General features: G+C 43.1%; 1 long non-coding RNA gene across 1 annotated transcript; it reads left to right on the top strand.

Moving 5' to 3' along the window:
- Nucleotides 1–134: 134 nt before the first annotated feature.
- Nucleotides 135–18,135, top strand: LOC148505578 (uncharacterized). The gene is made up of 4 exons (XR_015869879.1): nucleotides 135–416; nucleotides 11,794–12,020; nucleotides 15,450–15,534; nucleotides 15,613–18,135. It is a non-coding gene; the product is annotated as an uncharacterized LOC148505578 (long non-coding RNA).
- The last annotated feature ends 317 nt before the right edge of the window (nucleotides 18,136–18,452 follow it).

Raw genomic sequence — 18,452 nt, 5'->3', positions numbered from 1 at the left:
GGAAACACGAGTGAGGCAATCATAGTGATGCGTACCGCAAGGCCTACGTTATTTCCGTAATGGCGTACGCAAGGCTTACGTTACTTCCGTAATGGCCCGCATGACGCAACAGCGATACTTCCGCTCCATGGCAGTGCCGCATAGAGTGGCACTGGCAAAGCTCTGCGGCTGCGGAGGTCAGGAACGCTGCACACAGAACCTGGAGCAGTACGCCCTCCCGGGAGATGGGGAGGCGGCCTTGTAACGGGGAGATACCGCGGTGTCTGTGCATCAGCAGCCGTGCTCTGGGCTGCCGTACGTGGTCGCGCCTGGATCGGTGCTGTCGCGGTGCACTGCACGGTAGACGCCGGCTGTAGAGTGTGATAAGGAGTCTGAAGCCCGGCCTGGCTGGTGTCACAAGACCTAATACGGAGCAGGTTAGTCTCCGAGCTCTCCCGCATTGCGGTCACCGCATTCTCTACTATATCCTGTGTGTGTGCTCCGTACTAAAATCCCGCAGTGTCTGGCCCCACAGAGTGTGTTTGCCAGGCTGAGTCCAGGGGTCACACAATGTGAAAGGGGGTGACAGATCTGCCCCCTGGCTGAGTGACACCTTCACCCTCTCCACACTGCCCCCTTGCTGAGTGATACCTTCACCCTCGCCACACTGCCCCCTTGCTGAGTGATACCTTCACCCTCGCCACACTGCCCCCTTGCTGAGTGACACCTTCACCCTCGCCACACTGCTCCCTTGCTGAGTGACACCTTCACCCTCGCCACACTGCCCCCTTGCTGAGTGACACCTTCACCCTCGCCACACTGCCCCCTTGCTGAGTGACACCTTCACCCTCGCCACACTGCCCCTTTGCTGAGTGACACCTTCACCCTCTCCACACTGCCCCCTTGCTGAGTGACACCTTCACCCTCTCCACACTGCCCCCTTGCTGAGTGACACCTTCACCCTTTCCACACTGCCCCCTTGCTGAGTGACACCTTCACCCTTTCCACACTGCCCCCTTGCTGAGTGACACCTTCACCCTTTCCACACTGCCCCCTTGCTGAGTGACACCTTCACCCTTTCCACACTGCCCCCTGGCTGAGTATCACCTTCACCCTCTCTACGCTGCCCCCTAACTGAGTGACACCTTCACCCTCTCCGCTCTGCCCCCCTTGGCTGAGTGGTGCTTCATCCTCCACATAGCTCAGGCTAGTGTGAAGCCAGTCTAAACAATCTACAAGCTCTTGTTGATTATCAAATAAACTTGCAACTATGATGTAGGGATAGAGACGATGGTGATTTAAAAAATGTACAATATTAAAATGATAAAATATGTGAAAGTGGTGTTGGGAATATTTAAGAAAGGTGAAATAAAATAAAAAAAATACAAACTGACTAGAAAGTTTTTTAAGTGGATAGTATTTAAGATGCCAGTTACTGCTTTTAGCTAAGAGTGGCCAGACATTTGAAAGGAGAATAACCTTCAGTATCATGAGATATTCACAAGGGAATCGGTATGAAATACCAATGGACGGGATGCCGGCTGTCAGTACACTGACAGTGGCATCCCGATGGTCCAAATCCCGACAAGGGAGCGGTAAGTAATGTTCTCCTGTCCTATTTACCCCCTAACCCTCCTCTCCTGCACCCTTATACTAACCCTCCCTACTCCGCACCCTAACCCTCCCAGTAAGTGCCTACCCCTATTCCCACAGGGACGCCACCCACAGAAGACGCACCTCTCCCCAACATCCCGATTTCAGTGGGACATTACTGTCCTGCCGTTCCACCCGTGGGCCGAAGTGGCCTGCGGGTGGTTAAATCGGGAGGTTGGGGACCCCCCACTGCCGCAGCTGTGCGCCGGTGCCGGACCCCGGAGACTCTGGATGCTGTGCGCATGCGCGGCTTCCATTCAGTAACGGGAGAGGTCTGGGGGAAGCCCAGCTAGTGAGGCCCCCCCAGTCTGACGTTATGTGGAGGCAGACACGCCTCCTAATAACGTCACGTATGGGGCGTGGCCTATGGTAATTAGGCCACGCCCCCATTTCCAAGGTAGGGCGCGCCGGAGTGGGCCGGCACTGGGTGCTCCGACCCTTGGAGCCGGCCCTGATGTGGACATGCCTCCTAATTAGGGTGTTTGCCCATTTCAGCCACACACACTGCGAACAGGTGCATACAGCCATGCACTCTCAATAGTCCTATATGAACAATACAATTAATCAATCTAAAGAGCTTAGTGACTTTAAAAGTAACGCTTTCAGGGGACGCCACCTTCCAACAAGTCAGTTTGTCATATATCTGCCCAACTAGAGCTGTCCTGGTCACAGGTACGTACAGGTATTGTGCAGTCCAAATTTCTAGGAGCAACAATTACTCTGCTGTGTAGCTGTAGGTCCCCCAAGCTGACAGACAGGAGTGCAGATGTGCGCAGCGTGTAATCTATCATCTTTCCTCATTTGGTGCGTTGGTTGGTCCATACCAACATCCCTGTGGAGATTCATGGATTAGAATCTCCACAGCTGCCTCAGATCACTATGAGCAATACCAAATGTCACTTGGCACACAGCGCCATCTGACTGGAGCAGTGAAAATGTTCCCTGGAGTGACTAATCATGCTTCACCATCCAGCCCTGTGGAGCACGAATCCACGTTTTGCGCAAGCCAGGAGGATGCTTCCTGCCCACATATGTACTGACCGTTTGAAAGTTTGGTGCAAGAGGTATAATAGTGTATGGCTGTAGTTCATCATTAGGTCAGCATATAGTGACTTGCTAGAGAAATGCATGCTTCTAACTGTGTGGCTACAGTTTGGTCATACTCATCTCCTGTTTAAGCATGATTGTACCCGTACACAAAGCAAGATCCATCAAGACATGGTTTGGTGTGGAAGAACTTGACCGGTCTGCACAGAGCCCTGACCTCAACCCCATCATTGTTTGGTATAAATTGCATTGTAGACTGACCTTATCGCACAACATCCGTGCCCAAACTCACTAATGGAGCCCATACACCAATTGCCTGATTCCCATATTTCTTATCCTTTGATGATTAGCAAAATCCAACATGTTGGAAATCCTAATTCGTCAGTCTCGATCATTTATTGTTCGGTACCGGTGATCCCCATACATTGGTGATTTATTCTTTACACAACCATCTGCAAGTTGGCCTCATTGATTGTTGATGTATGGGCCCCTTACTGCCCTTGTAGCTGAAAGAGTATAAATCCACACAGTCATGTTCCTAAATACAGTGGAAGTCTTCCCAAAACAGCGGATTAACTTCATATTAATTCCCATGGTTTGCAAAATGAGATTTTCAACAAGCACGTATTTGTGTAATGTTTGGGTGTCCACATACTTTTAGCCATTCAGTGTATAAAAACTAGGGATGTGCAGGCTCGGATAGGTTCGAGTTTGCACGTGGAGTTTGGATTTTTCCCTCCAAAAAAACGGAACTCAGAAAGAGGCAAAACGTCATCTTGCATGGACGAACATCATCATTCCTGGACTTTTGTCCAGGAATGATGATGTTCGTCCATGCAAGATGACGTTTTGCCTCTTTCTGAGTTCGGATTTTTCCCTCCAAAAAAACGGAACTCAGAAAGAGGCAAAACGTCATCTTGCACGGACGAACATCATCATTCCTGGACTTTTGTCCAGGAATGATGATGTTCGTCCATGCAAGATGACGTTTTGCCTCTTTCTGAGTTCGGATTTTTCCCTCCAAAAAAACGGAACTCAGAAAGAGGCAAAACGTCATCTTGCACGGACGAACATCATCATTCCTGGACTTTTGTCCAGGAATGATGATGTTCGTCCATGCAAGATGTCCAGGAATGATGATGTTCGTCCATGCAAGATGACGTTTTGCCTCTTTCTGAGTTCCGTTTTTTTGGAGGGAAAAATCCGAACACCACGTGCAAACTCGAACCTATCCGAGCCTGCACATCCCTAATAAACACCAGTTATTTCATATATATTATTCAGCTCTGAATTACACAGCCCTTTCATATATAAGGTGATGTGAAACACTGGATTTACTTGCTGTATGATTAGAAACCTGCTATAGATAAGTACACGTACTTGTGGAAGCCTCCTGTGTTGCTCAAGGCCTGGCAGATCAGCTAATACCTCTTTTCCACCAAAAACCCGGGTTCGACCTGGGTTTTCAAACATGGTTCCAACCCAGGTCAGACACCGTTTACACAGCACCAGCGATCTGGGTTATTCTCAGGTCAGCCCCATTCACACTGAACCTGAGTCTGCCCTGCTAGACTTGTGAGGTCATAAAAAGTGGGAGGTGACTGCTCCACAGCCACCAATCGGCTCATTTTAGGCATGACCCAGGTCGGATAACCCAGATTGCGCCGTTTACACTGCACCATTACCCAGGTCCATCCTGGGTCCAACCCTGGTAGCTACCTGGGTTGGATTGCAGGGTCACTTGACCTGGGTTATTTTTCAGGGACCCTTTTACACAGAGCTGTGACCCGGGTAGACCCAGCAAAAACCCAGGTTTTTGCTCTGGTGTAAAAGGGGTATTAGTCAGTGTGGCTTCCAATGAAGATAATTTGGCTATTACTTACTGATCTAACCCCTCCCAGTACCTAATTCTTATCACAGTTTTACAACTAACCATCTACATTTTTGTAATCCCAATAACTTGTCAGATTTACTCTGCAAAAGCCTTGTTTTATAGGTGCATCCTGCTACTGTTCACTCCTAAGTGACTCCAGGTTATCAATAGTTGATGAAGAGTGGGAGGAGAGTATTTACTAAGCAGAATCTTACAAATTAAAAGGGCATTATATTTAATAGCAAAACATCCTGTGTATTGTGATTAAAGCCATTGCACTTTTACATTTTTGGCTTACGCTGGGTACACACTGATGGATATATCGTCCGTTCTATTGAATGGGCAATATATCTATAGTGCATCGCTGGGTGTGTACAGCTGATAGGTCTTTGAACTACGTCGTTCACAGACATATCTGATCTGCTGTGCAGCACAGTGGATCGCCGCTATATCTGAAAGATATATCGGTCATCTGCTAGTCTGTACAGGTGACCCGCAGATAGCCCGTGCACATGCTGTAGAGACTCGGCGATGATTGACAACTCAACTGGATGGGCAATTTTAACTAACCACCCAGTTGAGCTGTCAAGCCTGGCACATCAGGCAGACGATTGGTAAGTGTGAATTTGCACTGGACGGTAGTGCCGACTGCAAGTTTTTCCTTGCACCACTATAGGGTTTGAAGGAAAACTTGCGATGTTGGCGGGCACAATATGCCCCCTCCCCTTAACACTTTAAAGAAAATGTTCCTGAAATATAACCTAAATTTATCTATTAAAATGTGTAATCTATTAATCTCTTAGGGTGGGGACACACCTGAACGACTTGTAATTGGACCGATTTTACATCCAATTTTTCTTGAGGCCAGAACATATGATATTGAGCGTACACATTGTCCAATATCGCATACGACCGAACGATATATTGTATCGTTTGATTGTATACGATTTATAGCTGCTCCCGTACACACTTCAACGATCACTGGCAACATTTGAAATTAAAAGTACACACTAAACGATTGGCCCCCAATCGCATGCGATATCTTCTGGTTGGTGGTGCAGCATGGCCAACTGGTAGATGTCGCAAACGACCCGCGGGAGCGCACAATAGTGCGTACACACTAGCCGATATGCACGATTTGTTGTGCCGATATCGGCAAAGTGTGTAGCCGGCTTTACTGTTCTCTGGATTGCCAAATTCATCCATAATAGTGTAACTTCACATTCCTTGTTACTAGTGGAGTAATTGCACATCTAATTTGTCATTGTCCCTAATGTATTTTTAGTTATTTTTAATCGGTTTACTAATACCCCTTTTCCACCTAAATTCCAGGTCTGACCCGGAGTTGGAACAAAGTTCCTATCCGGATCAGACCCGGAATTTTGCCGACTCGGGATATTCCCGAGTCAGCGCCGCTTACACCGCAGTCGGGTCTGCATAGACACGGCTTTTGCGGAGTGAAAGTGGTCGCTTGGAGATGACGTCATCTCAAGCGCCACTGAAGCCGGACCAATCGGCCGGCTAGCAGCGCACTCCAAGTCATCATGACCCGGAGTTGCGCTGTTCTCACAGCAGGGTTTCACGGGCTACCCCCGTGTTAAACCCTGCTAGTTACCTGGGTTGGATTGCCGGGTCACTCGACCCGGCGATCCAACCCTCTCCCCTTTTACACCAGGGAGCTGCCCTGGTTAACCCTTCAAAAACCCGGGTTTTAGCTCCGGTGTAAAAGGGGTATAATTGAAACCATTTGCTCATGTGTCTCATTTTATTCCTTTGCAATCATTAATGGTTTGTATCGTACAAAAATTAAAGCCAACTATTGTAGTTTGTGGTTCAACTGATTGCCATTTAATATGCCTTTCCAGGAGCGTGGAATTTCCTCTGCTTTATAATAATATATTTTATACAGCAGATTATATTATACGTTTCTCCTCATTTTAGAAATAGGCGCTTCAGTCTATTACATGCTCTTCCTCATTAGCATGCTGATGCTCCATAAAACAGATTACCGAGGCAGGTGCATCTGTCCATCATAATTTATCTCCAAATCCCATACACCTGAGGGAATTCCTTCACCAATCACCACTCTTTTTTTTCTTTCTAAATGTCATGTGTAATACGTTTAGAAGGGGAGTGATTGGTGGAGGAACTTCATTTCATGCATGGTTATTACTGTGTGAGCAGTGCTTGCTGTCTCCTGCATGTCTGACAGCTCAGACATAGACCGACCACAATAGGGCGTAATCTGATATCTGCATGATAAAAAGGTAACTGGCATGCAGGGATTCCTGACCAGGAGTATGGAAAATGCATTAAATGCACTTATTTACAGTAGCTAGCTCCTGACTCATTTGCATTTCTTCATGTTACCACCCCCACCTTGCATAGATCTTCCTTGCAAACCTCAAATATATTTATTTCCATTATTTAATTCCTTACTTGATTTTAATACGACAGTTTAGATCTACATTTACAATGCATACTGACAGATATGTTATTGGACTAATTGCAATAAAAATTACGTGGCACCAAACGTTTTGGCAGTTGTTGAATAAACTTCATCAACAATCATGCCATTGATTTACACACTGGTAACTGGTTAGCTCAGTGGTCCTCAAGGCACCCTAACAGTCCGCACAGGAGTCTTAATTAGTACCTCAGTTAATTTGATTTAACCATCCGTGCTCAAGCATGGATATCCGTAAAACTTGGCTTGTTAGGGTGCCTTGAGCACTTAGTTTGGGAACCACTGGGTTAGCTGTTAACAGGAAAGCATTGTATGCAGGCATAGGTTATGTGCCAAACCATGGTAGTTTGGGCTTAGAACCCATGCTTTGTACATTGGTAGCTAGAGGTGCTTTGATTGTCCGAAAAGTAGAAATATAATCAAGTAATCAAATTCAGGTATTATAGTAACTATTTTAACTTATGACATGAAATGGACTTCTGCATTAGTAGAGTACAAACACGTCTTCCTCTCCCTGGGTGCTAAGTAAGAGGTAGGCTGACACTCCATCTCCCTGAGCTGTGCCTAACCTTTCCCCACTGCTGTTATTAGGTCTGGATAAAGAGAAAATCTGTTTTTCCTCATCTTTACACATCCTTGACTCCGGGCTATTCCCTCAATCAAAACCCTAAAATCTTTTCTATCCTTTTCAAACTACATTGCAGCCATCAACAAATGGGTTAATACATTTAGTCAGCTGAGAAAAAACACTTTGTTGTCTTCTTGCCGCTAAGCTGAGTGCGGGTGTAGTGGGTGGTGTTCGGTCTTCAAATGGATCGGCATTGCCATTCTCAATGCGTTCAGATGGTCACTGCAATGTACTTTGTGAGTGCAGGTAGGGATAGGGGTGGCTCCCTAGGATGCCAGTTGCTATTTCTAGGTAGCAAACATTTGGAGATTCAACCTTCTTCCTCTCTGATCCTGAAGGTCACCAATGCCTCTGTGCTGACAGCCAGGAAGGGGTGTGCATGCTGAAACTGTACTTTGCTGAGAAATTCAGCGCCAAGGGGGTTCCCTGAACCTTGGAGCCTGAGCTCATCCACAAAAAGCCAAAGAGATGATAAGGATACAGAAGTTAAAACAGTGTTTATTACAGAGCATTGAAGTGATGCTGAAAGTCATTCATCGTCATTGTGAAAGCTCTCTGGAGGGAATTTCCTTCTTATCGGGAAGTACAGTATGCCTCTACTAGCAGTCGCCAAGAGAGTCCTACGGTTGCAGACCCACAGTGACAGAAGTGTTAAACAACACTTAAATGTATTGGAGATTTGGGGGGTATATGGACACCATGATTTAATTGAGAAAAAAAAAGTAAAAAACACTGGATTCCCGATGCAGTAATTACTGTGTTGTTGTACTTGGATAGGCTCCCAATCCTGCTATTTCTGCCTTTTGGTGGCTTGTTCACCTGCTACCTGCCTTGTTTTTTATATTGCTTCCTCTATCCTAAATATGAGTATAGTTACAAACTAAAGAAAACAAGAAATCGTTGGATATCCTTTGCCGCACTTCAGGAAGCGGCATCTTTGGCAAACTAACCGCCTTTTCATTCCTGTGGGGTGCAGGACTTATACAGACACATGGATACTCGCCACTCAATTTCAATGAGTTTGTGACTTCTATCAAACAAAGACTAAAGGTGCATACACACACAGCGATTTTTCGAACGATAATCGTTAACGATATCGTTTATCGTTCAATTGTTGAAAAAAATCGTTCACTTTCTGAGTTAAAACGAACGACTATTGTTCATTCACGTTTGTAGTTCAGTCAGACTGACCAACTCAATTTTCATTAAGTTAATATGCAAAAATCGTTTGTAGTTCAAAAAAATCGTTCATTACACTTTAAAAACACTGTTGTGTTATCCGGTGGTGTGATCCCATCCTTTACTGCATGTTGCAGTGTGAGACTTTTGCCTGTTCATCCTTTTCCCCCCCAGCGGCTGACGCACTGGCTGACACACAGCAGCTTGCCGGGATCCATGTGAGCAACGCAGGTGATCTTTATCACGGGATCATTGCCTAGGAGGGGTCAGTCCCTGTTCCTTCCACCTCTCAAGGAAGCCTTACGGCTACGGACGCCGCAGACTGCAGACCACTGGAGCGGTTCAGAGAGAGGGAGACCCTGTCGGGCACCTGCTCCGTTTTGCCTGGGGCACTGTTAGTGGCCACGGAGGCTGCTTATTATCTATCACTACTGGAGTGGCCTGGCTCACTGGAGGACTTTGAGTACTGCTGAGCCCTTGTATTAATCTAATATTGCCCCAGTACTGCTTGACCATCAGCATATACTCCATCTGGAACTTTAGCTCACCTGCATTGTGCTTTGATATCTATGTTGCTACAATTATCAGTTTGTGACCCGCTTGTTACATAGTGTCACAATTACTGGGAACATTATCTTTACCGCTGGATGTGGAGCCAATAATGTGCACAGTTTTTTGATCCGGAAAGGGACTTTGGCACCCTGTACTACAGGGGATTGGAGATCATTATTCACCGGCTGCTATATTTATATTTCATTGTCATTTTGTGTATAATATGTTTTTTATAATATATGTTTTTTAGGATTGTTTCTTTTTTTAGAAATCCCATTTAGGGACTATTCACATATTATATGTGCTTATTAATAAATATACATTTTTATATTGCATATTTTTTCTACCTGCTGTGATTAATTAGCACCGTCTATTGCGTACTTTAAAAAATCTGACAGATAATCTGACATACAATCATTGTGTGTGTGTATGCAGCTTTAATGATAGAATTCCACTCTATACTCAGAGGGAATATTTTGGTTGGACTGGAGGCATTACAGAGCAGTTTATAGACTCTGGGAAACGGGCACAGGCTTTTATTCTAAGATTTTCTTGGTATAAAAAGTATTCTTTCTGTGAATTCTGAACAATTCTCGATCCAAGGAATTTGTCAGTTAATTTATGTAAGACCTAAAAAGTGTTACAGTAAGTAAAATCCCAGTTGCAATGGAAATACTGTAGATTGTACATCTGCGAGCAGGGCCCTCTTAACTCTCTGTGTGTTATTACCCAGTCTTGTTTTATTACTGTTCTATTACTATTTTGTTCTCAATTGTGAAGCTACATGGATTATGCTGGCACTATATAAGTAACTGTTAATAAATAAGATTACTAATCATGGGTTCTAGCAGAGCCGTAACTAGACTTTTTGGTGCCCTGTGCCAGAAAGAGCATTGGCGCCCCCCTCATTTTTCAAATAGGGACATAATGTACCCAAACAAGGAGAATGGCCTCATGGGGAAGAGCCAGGGTAGAGATAGGAGAGGCCAGGAGATGCTGGGGATGAAATAAGAGGAAGCTGCAAGTGAGAATGATAATAAACAGAAAATTGACAGGCCCAAACAGCGCCCCCCTGACCTGCGGTGCCCTGTGCCATGGTACCGGCCGCACTACCCTAGTTACGGCCCTGGGTTCCAGTTTCCAGTTTACTTGTATTAACATGCCAGTGAATATGTGGCCACCTTTGAACATTGAAAGGTGGGCAATCGGAGTGCTTCAGCTGGAAAAGTGCTAGTGTTCATATTTGGTTGCATAGTGGTAAACTCTTACAGTTAATATTCGTCCATTATATCAGACCCTGCCCAACGGAGCTTGCAGTGTAAATTCCCTACTACATGAATATAAGGGCACATTTATGTCTGCAGCCAATTGACCAGTATGTTTTTGGACTCTGGGAGGAAACCATAACACCTGATGGGGACCCAAACAAAAACAGGGGATGGGAACATACAAACTCTACACAGTGCCCTGGTGCGAATTTAGCCTAGTTCTGTGAGGCACCGATGTCATCCACTGTGCTACCCTGTGCTCCAATTGCTCCATGCCTAATGCTAACACATTGACACCACGGAGCAATTTCAGTGCTATTAATTCTTGCGCATTTCAAAACACCATTTGACACCCAGCATTGTTTAATGTCCACATGGCATATCGCCTCCCCGCCATTTGTCTGCAGGAACAGCTCTCTCCTGTCTCTCTCCTATTTACATTGCTTTATGTAAACTGGATCAGCAAATGATAAAGAAGTGTTTTATTTTTATTTTTTTATATATAGAACATACCATTTTGTAATCCGTTTTGTGTGATTGCTCTAAATAGATATAGTTTGTATTGTCGCACAGCTTCCAAGCCGATAGGCAAATCGAATCACGGCAGATTGTTTATTATCCATGTTAGCGTTCTGCAAGCAAAACCTTATTTTCAGACTGTTTTGGAACAGAAATGTTTTACTGTCATTTACATTTCGCATCCAGCTCTTTTCCTGCTCTGGGGATTTGTTAAGGAATGTGCTGGCAATAGGTGTAATGAGGAGGCTTAAATGATTAAAAACCATATTATTAGGGCAGTGTGGACGTCTTTGCTGTACTGAGAGAGATATTTTCTTCTTGGTGCGCCCTTATTCGCGGCACACACTGGCCTAGAAGTAGAATACCTTTTTAGATTCTATTTACATTTTTTTGTAATAATATTTAGCCAATGGATTGATTAAGCATACATTATCTTACAGGTTGTTGTTGTTGTTTTTGGTATGTTTTATGCTTAATTCAATTTAAATTGTGTACAATTATTGTAAAAGCATTCCTGGTCTATTTGTTTTATGCTTCTTTTTTTTTTCCCGGATGCTTTAGTGTACAAACATTTTGCTGATCAAGGTGCTCTCACAGTAGGCTAGACTGAATCTGTGTTTTCCTTCAGGCACCAATTAATAAGGAGCTTCCCCACCCACCCTATATAAGGAGCAGAGCAGCACAGGACGAAGTGTACAGCAAGGACCGCAGAGCTCCGCATGCATGGTGGACCTGACGGTGATTGATCCTGCAGAGGCTTGCTGCAGCATTCTGAAGGTCAAGGCAAGATCAGACAACTCTTAAGACCACACAGCTCTTCAGTGATTATTTTATGCTTGGACCAGTAACATAATGGTAAAGGCTTTTGTAGAAATGTTTAACTGTCACATCAAAATGCTTTTACATTAATTTTGTTTTAACTTTGCTTAAACCGTATATGGGAATTGTGTGATGTCTGATACTTCCCCTTTCTAACATTGGTTTTCCTCTGGCTGGTGCATTTTGCTACATATTGTATACATCCTTATGATGAGCCAGCTGCAGATATTGTATGGGTTCATCCTCATGTAACGGTTGGCGTACTTGGTTCACCACTTACTACCCACCTGGGATATAACCTAGAAACAATTATATTTATATTAATTTTTTCTTAACGGTTTATTTATGTTGCATATAATGCTGCAAATGAGTTTACTCTACAAACTGTAAAAAGGGGTTTAAATGAATAAAGTTGTTAAACATACTAGGTTGAAAGAGGTGCAGATGTACTTATCTTTGTCAGTAACTTGGGGTTGAGTTTAATAGATATGTCTGAATTAGTGTCTAACTGATGCTGCAAATGGCACCTCCTTCTATAGTTTATACAGGTTGAGTCTCCCATATCCAAAAAGCTTGGGACCAGGGGTATTTTGTATAACGGAATATTCCGTATTTTGGAATAATTGCATATCATAATGAAATATCTTGTGAATGGGACCCAAATATACACACAGAATGCATTTGTGTGTTACATACACCTTATACACACAGCCTGCAGGTCATTTTATACCATATTTTCAATAATTTTGTGGCTCAAGCAAAGTTTGTGTACAGAAATTAAATTTAATTTATGTTTCATATACACCTTATACACACAGCCTGAAGGTAATGTTACTTTTTAATAATTTGTGCTTTAGACAAAGTTTGTGTACATTGAACCATAAAAAAAAAATCAAAGGTTTCATTATCTCAGTCATGCCAAAATTATTCCGTATTTCGGAATATTTGAATATGTGATGCTCAACCTGTAATAAATTGAAAAAACATCCACAAAGATGGACTATTCTGTAACACAATACAGAAGTGTATTCCAATGAGCAAGGAGTCAAAGAGTAGTTTGTCATGTTAATCACTTTTGCTGGGAAAGGACTTGTACTAGGAATACTGCAGGACTGTAAAGAAACAAACTTGTATTTCAATGATGATTGCAGAGCACAGAATGCAATGGGTATGTAATAATATTGCTTGTAGAGGAGGAGACCAGCTTCTTTATGTAATTATAGCTCTGTATAAGAGAATGTGTAAAGGTGTGATCACTTTCCATTAGGGCTGCATCTCACCAAGTAAGCTGGCCACTTACAATAGAAATCATCACTTTTCTAAGTCCTTTGCAACCACACGTGGATCAGGAGGTTGGAATTCAGGGCCTGATTCAGAGCCGGACGCTCTGAACGAGCGCCCGCTCTGAATCAGGGCGTGTTATTTTTTTTTCTTTCCGTCCGGCCTTTTGGACGCTCGAATAGCTGTGGGTTACCACCCACAGCTTATGTGAGCGTCCATGATGATGGTCGCGATGGTCAAGACCATCGGGCTTGCGACGAGACCCTTGCGGTAGGGTCTCGGTGACCGCAAGCCCTGGAGTGCTTTTGGTTCTATCAGAGCCAAAATCACTCCCACTGACATCACTAGTGATGTCAGTGGGGCCGGACCCAGACGGTAGGCGTTCCCATGGGAACTCCTCCGTCTGGGCAGCCATGCCCACCAAAGGGGGCGTGCTGTCACTCACCATCGACCGCACGCCCCCTTTGTTGCGAGACCCATAACGACGGCTACCCCGTTGTCATTCGGGTCTCGCGCATGCGCACGACGGAGGCGCCTCCGTCATGCGCATTTAGGCACCATCGACCCGCTTGCGAGAGTACAGCGCTCGCGAGCGGGCCGGAATGAGACCCTCAGTTTGCTATAACATCGGTTTATGTAGCCAACAGAGTGTGGGGACCTATCCATGGCTAAACCTAATGTTGTGCTATGTAATCACGGTGGGGCAGATGTAAAAATGCATAGAGATGTATTTTTGAGAGGGACATGTCCAAACTAAACTGCAGTGTAAAATAAACCTGTCCAGCATTGCATGCAAAAAAAAAACAAAACAGTATTTATTTTGCGTGCAAAATAGTAATTTAGTCTCTCCCCCCTTCCCCCCACTTCCCTTGCATTGCAGCTGGCACAACGTTCCTGGCTGTTGTTTGTTTTGCTTCCAACTCAGGATCAGTAGTGTCACTTTTGCTATGTTTTGTTGTCTAGAAGGAACATTCTCCATCCTCTTGCTCATATGCCCTCTTTATGGCTGATTTTGTATTAATAATGGAGTCATTTTGTTTTGTGTTGTGTGTTTCAGTAAACTATTTTGATATGCCAAATGCATAACTTCATAGATCAATTCTGTGATCTTTTAAATAGCGCCAATGTGTGAAAACTCTTTTTCTTGTACTTGAGGTTTTTTTCAAGCCTATTAATTTAGCACATTTTATTGTGTGTTCTGTGGATGTGACAGAAGAAGACAGCTTGTTCTCCTAGGAGGTTAGATTTAGCTGAATGTATTGCTCTTAGCCACAAGTGACATGACGAGCAGCCTTTACGATGTTCATTGGTAGAGTTTACTTTGAAATGATTGTGTGTGTGTGTGTGTGTATAAATATATATATGTACATAGGCTTTGCGTAGGCATCGTTACTTTGTGCTATGTACAGTGTCATATATTACCTTTAGAAGAGGCTGTGTGTTGTCCTTTTGTTGTGATCTGTAGTCTGTTTGTCCACACTCTGTGGAATTTGACTTGCACAGAAAGTGTAGCTGGCTGTATTGTAGGGTGTTTTCAGAATTTAGAAGGGATGAGTAAGAGAAAAAACAACCTATGGTCCTTTGTACAGAGGAGTCTATTAGACTATAATGAAGCAGTGCTGCTCCCAGGTAATCCATCATCCCAGCACAAAGCTGTCGGCTCCTGCCCACTGCAGAGGATCATGCTGGAAATGCAGATATTTCGGCTTTTGAAGGACCGGCTCCTTTGTGTTTGAGATACAAAAGGAGTGTAAGACAGATGAACTCGGCCATGCCTATTGACTAACACTGATGCTAATTTAATTCAAATAATTTGCAATACAGGTCTGTGCATACGTTTGGCACAATAAAATTGTAACATCCCCTCCCGTTCCAGTATTTTATGAAATGGCAAAGTTGTGTTTTTTTTTTTTTTTTTAAATAGTACATGTTTTTCTGCATACACCATATCGGTGACTCAGCTGTACTGCGATATAAACGATCTATACAGAGATACATTTCCAGACTGCTGTACAATGCTTTAAAAAATAAGATTAGAATTTACAGTACAATCTGTTTGGCTAGGAACCTGTTATCTTTTGTAGATGCCCTGCCGCAGACCTTTGTACCTTCGCTACATTTATACGCCTGCAGATGAACAGGCAACATTTAACCTTTTTTAACACTTAACCTCTTTTTTCATAGGTCTGTGTGGTGGAAGAAGACTCTTTAAAGAACAAGATACACTCCTCAATGAGTAATTATCATTCCTAAACATGGCATCCATTAGGTATGTCTTAGACACATCCGGACACATGTTCAGTTGCTGTGGAATGACCTTGTCTAACAATCCATCTGTTTCATGCAGAGTCTCCGCATTGCTGATTGTCCAGGCATCATCTTTGCAAGCAAGACTGTCAACCATGGTCGACTTGAGGATCGAACATCGAAAATGACAGTCCCTTAAACGTTGAGCCAGTAGATGTGCTGCTGATAGTTTTAGATCTTTTTGAGTTATCCTCTTACTAGCAGCTCAATGCCAGTCCTTTATTGAGAGACCTCTACGGCAAAATAGATGATCTGTAATGAAAGTGAATCTATTTACGCCAGTTGTGTGCCATGTCTGTTATGAAAGGAGAGAATTATGAAAGGAACAGCTGTATCCGAGACCTTGTATTACCCGTATCTCTGGAGGCGATCTAGCACATCTGATCAAAGCTTTTGGAGTACTGTAGTATTGTACAATTTTATTACAATGCTGTTATATATACTGTAAGTAGGTTTTTCTCATGCACACTCGCAAATTTTAGTTTTAGAATTCGTGAAAGAGCATCATTACAACCTTGAGGTAGAGAAAAGTACTTGGATTCATTAATTGTATTGAAAAATACAATAATAATCTGTTTCACATGACATCTGGAAGATGATCCAGTGTTGAGCTAGATTCACACCTGTACAATCAGGCCATTCTTTCGATCCTGACCACTTCATGCAATACTTTAGCGTGTGTACGCACCTTCGATCATGTTTTATCGGAAGAATACAGGTCACACCTGAAGTTCGGGTTTTATGTGCAGTTTGAATTTCATCAGATTTGATGGTACCATATCGGACAAAAAGTGAAGCGTGTTCGCACTGACGACCATTCTGTCCGATGCTTCTGCCATGTTCCACCAGCAGCAGTGCCACTGTTGTGTCTTCACAGCAGATATTTTAGACAGATGAGTTTCCCGGATCTCCAGTTAGATTGTAAAGATGTGCACATATGAATCTGCACCTTGAACGGGACTTCCGACACGTAAATGTAATCAAAAGTAAAATCCCATTAAAAGTATGATTGTACAAGTGTGTACCTAGCTTTACTAAGCAAAGAGCAAGTTATTGAAACAAACTTGGATCATATTTGTTTACAGTATCCACTTTTTGATATGGATCTGATAACAAGGGGTCTATCGATAAAAAAACAAGAGGGGAATTCAATTAGCTGCAATAAAACGTTAAGTTAACATGTTAACTGAACGCACCTATCGCCAGTTATTGTTATCGCCTGTTTGCACACTCCCATTTAACGCCCAATTCAATTCGAAAAGTCATCTTCCGGCATTTGGGCGATTAATTCTTGCAAGTGTTACACGCGTTTAGTAAAAGTAAAATGGGGAAATCAGCCTGTACCCCAAAAGAGTGCAAACTAATATAGAATAACAGTGTATAAGTCTGTTAGTGGGCCAAAACAAATGATTTGGGGTTCTTAAAGTGTGTCAAAATGTCTGTTTTATGAGCATTTTTCAATAAGTGAAAAAATCCTAGAAAGCAAGTGTTTTTCTGCAAATTAAATGCTGTAGTATAGTGAGGGGTAAATAAAAATGTCTGTCAGTTATTTTTGGGTCATTTTAAGCCACTGTTAAAAACACCTGTAACTGCCACCTTCAATGTTTATAACACCTGTCCCATCCATAAATCTTCCCCATATACCTGTCCCACATCTTTTAACCCATTATTCTGCACTTTGCAGAAATTCACCCCAAAAATAACATGCCACTATTGGCCAAATTAAGCTAATTAAAAATGTCTTAGTGCCTAATGAATCATTAGTGTGGGTGTCCCAAGTCCCAACATTTTTACCTTTAAAATAGAGATGTCCCCTAAATATTCACCTGCTCCGGCAGGTCACGATAAAGACAGGCAGGTCACGATAAAGACCCGTTAACCCCTATGCAGAATTAGCGCATGTTGACTGAGCGGCTAATTGAATAGGGCAAAAAAAAAATTCACTCTTACACGCGAAAACGGCTTATCACAGCTAATTGAATCCCTCCCTGACCCCCACCCGCAATCTTCATTTTAGATGTCTGTCAAAAATAAGATTGCGCAGGCTTTTCATTAATAAATTAATATCTTAATTTTATGATATATAATTTTTTTTTTCCTATAGATTCCAATGAAAAGAATATGCTTAAACCCATCTCTATTCTGAAAGAAAATGAACAAAAAAATGTTTAATTTCTTTTTGTAGGAAAATTATCTAAATTTAATATTGTCTTCTAGGAGCAGACAAGCCCATAGTGTCTGTGGCAGTTTGTGCCAGATAACCTAAGTCAGACCGTGGTTTGCATGCGTCGCAGGTTTCAGGCATCGGTTCGCAATAAATTTGTGCTTCACTGCTCAGGTTTTGCTCAAGTTTTTGGGTATTTTATTTTTCTGAATGATACCTTATTGGTGTAGTTCCTTTCAGGAACTATGAAAACCTAGCCCCACTATTTATTATCCCTTTTTTTTCTTCTCCTCTCTCGTCCGCAACAAACGTGAGAGCTGTTAACAGGTGGAGATCATATTTTTCTGCCGATGTTTGTGAGATCTGAGCTGGGACTCCGCCATTTAGAACTCTTATACTCCAAATGCCTAGGCTGTAAGAATTTGAGCAGTTAAAACATGTAGTCTGTCTTCTTTCTGGATAATTTTTTAAAATATCCAAATTAATGGGTCCCTCCGTGTCCAGACAAAGTGTTCATTTTATATGGTTTCTATAGGTCTTGCTGCAGAATGCTGTTAATACCCACATTTGGTTTAAATATGTTGTTTAAACAATTAGTTTCCTGGCATTTTCGAAACTCAGAAGATTATGTAGAACGCAGTGATTGGGAAACAGGAGGTCATGGACTGCTTCAGGCCCTCAAAAGCTGCCCTCCTGAGCCTCTGTCTAGAGGGGGT

This window comes from Taudactylus pleione, unplaced genomic scaffold (assembly GCF_031769625.1).
Source record: "Taudactylus pleione unplaced genomic scaffold, aTauple2 ptg000448l, whole genome shotgun sequence".
In the NCBI taxonomy this organism is placed as follows: Eukaryota; Metazoa; Chordata; class Amphibia; order Anura; family Myobatrachidae; genus Taudactylus; species Taudactylus pleione.
Note: the sequence above shows the minus strand (reverse complement) of the source record. Positions and strands in the feature narration are given on the sequence as shown.